The sequence below is a fragment of the Charadrius vociferus genome, unplaced genomic scaffold (assembly GCF_000708025.1).
Source record: "Charadrius vociferus isolate BGI_N301 unplaced genomic scaffold, ASM70802v2 scaffold163, whole genome shotgun sequence".
Taxonomy (NCBI): Eukaryota; Metazoa; Chordata; class Aves; order Charadriiformes; family Charadriidae; genus Charadrius; species Charadrius vociferus.
This window is the reverse complement of record NW_009648332.1, coordinates 9,221,255-9,227,557: the sequence shown is the minus strand read 5'-3', so window position 1 is coordinate 9,227,557 and position 6,303 is coordinate 9,221,255.

Genomic DNA, 6,303 nt, shown 5'->3' with positions numbered 1-6,303 from the left:
TTGCATGAGAGACAGGCAAATCTCACTAGCAGACAAAGTGTCACCAATTTCCTGCCTGGAAGTATTTTGCATATCCATGGAATGAAGAATTTTGCATGTTCGCAAAAGAAGATAGGGAAGCAGACAAGGGAAACAGACAGCACCCACTTATTAAAAGATGACGCATAGGATATTCATAAAACAGGAAAGAGGATAAAGAGCCATTCTTCACTTTTCATGATTCAGGATAAAGGCTGTAATTCAGAATCAAAAAACAGAAGTGCAAAATAAATAAAACATCTTCATGCTTATGCAGGTTTTCTTCTACGAAGAAAAAAAAGAGAAAAAGAACTTTGTCTTAGTCAGTTCTAAAAACAAGATAACATATTATGACCAATTTCATGGTATTGGATATTGCTGAGAGATGTGACTTTTTTAAAGTGTGAGAAAATCAAAATACAATTTTGCATTAACGGTCTTGACCTGACCATCTACCTACTATTTGTGTTTGTACTGAAATCAATCAAGATTTTGTGATACAGTCTCTGAAATAATCTTTTTGCTTCAGTTTCTATGAAAGAATAAAGCTACATCACAAAATGTCACAAATTACATGGGGCAAGATCTTCCCCTGGTATAAACTCCAATTCTTCCTCTGTTTTCAGCATAATTATAATGACTTACTCTCCTTTATCTTCTCAATAACCAGGAAATGATCAGAACACAGCTAGTTTGTGGTTCGGTAGTCTTTATGCATCGCATTACATAAATGAATGTAGTATCACCATGTATTAGATGCATATCAAACATCTTTCAATTTTCAGGGACATCTGAATATTTAACAGCACCTGTACTCTTTAGACTATTCTTTTAAGCAACAGGTCCTGACATCTGTCTAGAGTCACTACCTCTACTAGTTAGATTTCATCTTTAACAGCACTTATTTTAGAAAGAATTAGGCAAGTGATAACTGCAAAATATTACTTGCTTTTATTATCCTGATAGCTAACATTTGTGTTCTTTCTCAAGCAGACACTGCAGTAATAATTCTATTAAAAAATCATCCAACTACAGAATATGGCCTTTTTCATAAAATAAATGCATAAACTGCACAGCTACCTGATACCTGTATGTAAACATTTGAAAATATTTCAAGATATTTTAAGTAGGAACAGTGCCAGGCTAGGACTACTGGTTCTTTGCAGAGGTACCAAGCAACCTGGAAAACAGCAAAATGTACCATCATTTCCTATCATTGTTGTGTGCTATGTATTGCACACCAGGTATTATTATCTAGCTCACACAGAAGCTGCTAAAAATTTTAGACAAGGGTCATCAAAATGAATGAAACCAGTATTATGATTTGTTAGGCTGAAAAAGCCCACTACTGCAGTAGCTCAAAAGCAAGAAAATATAAAGCACAAGATAGTCATAATTCAAATGTTGGGTAAATCTGGTAAAGCAATTGGTTTTGTGCATGTGGATGTTCAGTTACATTCTCCGACTGTCATGCTCCTAATTTATTTTTTTTTTAATCTCTGTCATTTGTATGAGGGTTTTAACGAACCTACGGTTTATCAGAGTAAAAGGTAACTACAGTACCTCAAGATACAAAAAAAAGCCAAGACACCAACAAAACACTGTTCAAGGGGCTTTTTGGACTCAGCTTGCCTAGATCTCTGACAGATAGAAGTGGCCCCCAACAAGGTTATTCTAGAATAAAGACTCCCCCTTGTGGATCTCTCACATAATAAAAGTTCCATCAAATACTTAATTGCATAATAAAGCCCGTGCTCCTTCCTTTGCAGGTAACAATTTTAGAGGCAAATAGGAAAATGTAATGAAATCATGGTACATGGTTTACTTCAACGCAGTGGACTTGATCCCACCTCAGGCAAGGCAAGCTGTTTTGTTGTAAGATACCTTATGATTCTGTGATAAATTAGTTTAAAAGACACTAAAACCCTCAAAATAATTTAATTCCTTCCCATCTCCACGTAACTTAGTTATGAAGGTTGGCTTAGTGACCTCCCACAAACTATTCAGCCCAAAACCATCAATGGTTTAACTATTCAGCTAAAAATTCAAATTCCGAACTCTTTCTATCTAGTACTCATTAAAAAGAATATAAAACATGGTAAGATTCCTTGCTATTTAAAGTTTACTATCCCAGGAAAAATAGTTTCATCCCAGAACAACCTATTGTGTCTCAGAGATTAAGGAGCTATAGCACTATTTGCAGAATGACTCCTTCTCAAACACTTCATTAACTACACTATTCTCTGATCTGCATTAATTTAAAGGGATCACAAAGATTTCTTTGCATATGATAATTTATATTATCATAAATTAAGAAATCATTGTGATCATTTATCAATTGTTATCAATTATCATGTTGATCTCAATGCTCTCAAGGTATTTAAACATGGTTCTAATAAATCATACATTTTGTCTGCAAGATTGATTTTGATATGTTTTTTTTTATTATTTTATGAGAAACAGAATCCTTGACGGCTTGAAATATCATTCAATTACATACGTGACAAATTCATATTTTATTCGCAGTTCCAACTGTTGAGTCAATACTGGGTAAAAAGCTTTTTAACTATCCAGAGACATGTTCTCACATTCATTTCAGAATAGTAATATAATGGTTAAATATTTATTTCTTGCAAGTTCCAGAATAGTGCTAGGTTTCCTACTTTCATTAACAGTCTCTTATTTGTATGCAGTAATTGCTTTAAAAATATTAGCATTGTAATTTCTTGCTAGCACTATGATAAATCAACAGAAATTCTTATCCCCATGCCTCCCCACGGAAAAGCATAATTCTGCTTCCCTCGACACCAGTGACAAAGCCTCTTTAATTTCAGGATTAGACTCAAAGAATTCATGAAAGATGTTAGTTTGACAGTCTGGGACTCTTGTCCTTTCTAATTGCAGAACAGATGCAATAGCTAAGCAGTGCTACACTCTGCCAATGTGTCTCTATAGGAAGCAACAGCTCCTCAAACTAGAAGGGTAGCTGCTACTTCTCCGCTTCGTTTTGGCCCTTGACCTCTCAACAGCAACTATCAGCAAAGCATGTTTTCTGTTCAAAATTTCAGAGGTTTTAGGATATAAACATCTGGCTATTAGGATCAAAAAAGATATCATTCATTCATTTCAAACATCCATCAACAATGACTGTTGACTGTTGTTGGGCTGGGACGTGCAGAGGCGAAATGCCAAGAACGAATCTCTGAATCCAGTGCATTTCTGAATTTTGTTGTTTTAAGAGTTCAGTGCAACAAAAACAAAGTTTGCACTGCTAAACTACAAAAGGCTGTTAAAGCCAAGAAGGTGGATTCTGATCTGTGCTGCTCGATTCAGGGAAAAAAAGCACTAAGAAACAAAATGTCACAAATCTGACCCAGTGACAAGAGACTTCTGCAAAAAGGTTCTTCAACCCAGTAAAAAGAATATCACATATATTAGCTGTATTCTCAGAGACTGCCTGCTTATCTTGACAGGATGGATGAGGAACTACAGTTCTCACTGAATATAAAATAAAAGGAGAAAAATAATTGGTAATTACAATATTGCAAGCTACATTTTGAAATCATTGGTACTTTACTAAGTACCTTGATTTTCCGGCAAATAGTTTCCATATATGATCACCCAGCACTACTAAAGGAGCTGTATTGCTAGTAGTGATAGACATTTGTAATACATGATATTTCACAATGTGGACAATTGTTAAATTTTACCCCTGAAGAGAAATGTCAATACTACCATATAACACAGCTTCTGTATGTGTCAATACTTATACTGTATTATGGACTAATAATAACTTTAGTACTTATCATATAGCTTTTACATACACGTGCATACTTACTCTCATTAAATGCATCAAAATGGGTACACCACCACAAACATAAGACTAAGTTTTCATATTAAAGCAAACTATGAGATCCAGAAACAAAGTCTTTCTGAAGTTAAGAAGATGTTTCAGCTCCTAGATTTGAATGATCTAGACATTTAGTCTACTGCTAACTCTCCATTCACGCACAAACACATACCATGGATGAATTTTGTTTAATGGCCATCCAGCTTCAAGTCATTCAACCTGACAGATAATCCCAAGATTTTATATGGGAAATTAAGGAAGCTGTATTGTGAAAAATCTACCATCCGTTGTCATTTCACACTGTCACCTCTGTGCCATCAAAATAACATGTATCATTGCTGAAGTCATTCTCACCTTACCTTTCCAAGCCTGTTGTCCTCATACAACAGGTACTTTTCATCTCTTTCCAGATCTCCCTGTCTCTTCAAATATCATGTCCTTTTCACAGCTACAGAATTTTATCTTGCTCTCTTCTTGCAGCTCTCCTAATATTCCTTAAACCTCCCCTATTCCTTCATTTTCCCTCATTTTGGGCTGGGCTTTTATGCTGCTTGCTATTCAAGCTCTCTTCTTTGCAGTCTCCAGTGTCCCACCCCAAAACAATATTCTCTGGAAATTCTTCACCATTTCTCAGGTCTTGCAATCTCTCTCCCTATTCTCATCATCACCGATTCTGCATCCTTCTTTTTCCAAATCATTAATGCCACTGATCTTGTGCGTTCTCCATTTTTTATTCTGCAGGAAACCTATGTATTCTGAGATTGTAAATCCATGGGTCTGTTAAAATACTAAAACAAATACACTATTAAGAGTCAAATCTGAGCCCTTCTCTCCCCCATTATCTCCTCGTGGTAATACAGTGTCCTCGCTGCTCTGTACCCCACAGTGTACACGCACAGCTCTCTGCATGATCTCATGTGCATTAAAATAAGACAAAGCAAGCTGGGAACGCAGCAGGGACTACAAAGTCATCTTTTTGACACCCAGAAGTTACATGGAAAAGTTATTAAAGCTTCAGCAGATTATTACTGTGAGGCATGAGCTATGTGAAATGAAATTCAGAAATGGAGTATCTGTGGGTTTTGGGCCATATTACAATATATTAAAAAGCTAGAGGATCAGCTTTCTCCAAAACACAGGGAAACATTAAAATTACCCTGGAAAACACAGAATGGTGATTTTAAGTACATTCTATTAATGAGGGGTGTTTGGGAGTCAGGAGAAATCAGTGTAAGGGGTTACCAGTGTCAGAAGGCTATTCACATACACACCCTAAAAACCTGTAGATACTTTTTCAATTATTACTGCTTACAAAAATTATGTGCGTATATACCTGCACCTCATCACTACCATCATGTTCAAGAAGAAAAAAAGAATTACAAGAGAACAGCTTACACAGTAGGGAGTTCCATGGCCACATTTGCTTTTTCTATACAGACATTACATTTGAGAATTTCCAGGAGAACCACGTAAGAAAGCAAATAAAGCCTACAAGCGACCATCATGAGCTGCTTTTCTGTGTTAAGAGCCCTACAGATAACTCTTGCATAGAAAGTGAAGCCAGAAGGAACAATAAAAATCTCTGTACATCAAAGTCACTAATCTTCACACAGTACTTCTAAACTGAGCTCAGTAACTTGTTTGACAACATATCTTTCAGAAGCATATCAGTCTGGATGTGAAAACATGAGAAAGTTAAGAATCCTCACTTCCCTTGCTTATTTTTTTAAGTAATTTTTTACTGTAAGAAGCATGTGTACTAAACATTATCCAGGGTTTTGGCAGAGAGGGGTCCTTGGAGTTTCCAGGTAAATGCAACAAACTGAGCACTGCACAAGAAGTAGAGGAATCTGCCTTCTGAGAAAATTACTGAAGCTCGAGTATCTCTTCAGCATGGATGTGCCACCTTGCTCACTTTATGTCATTACGTCTGTCCTGTGAGATATCAAAGCTTAGTCTGCCTATCTCTGGTAAACGGGTATTACAGTCTGACAATCCAGCCCGGTAATTACTGTGTCAAGGGGAGGGACATCATTTTGTTTACCATTAAAGAGGTGCCCCCAATTTCTAGAATGAAGACTGTGGTTGACAACTTCTGCGTCCCAGGAGGAGGATGAAAAGGTCATTTGTTCAGGAGACACTCTTCTCTTCAGTTTCCCAAGACGAAATGAGCTAAGAATAAACACCTTCCTATTGACTTTCCCTTCCAGCAACTAAACTTCCTTCTTTAACCCTTCCTAATACCGTCATAAACATTTGTAGTGTACCACTAGCATCCAACATCAGAAACAAAACACTTCACCCTCCATCTTCTACTGGGCAAGGGAAGAGAAAACCAACACTCCACAAAGGCCTAATCGCAGGCCGGACACCGGGTCCCGTTAATCCATGCACCCAGGGCCAGGCACTACGGCAGCGAAGCCGGCCCGGCCATC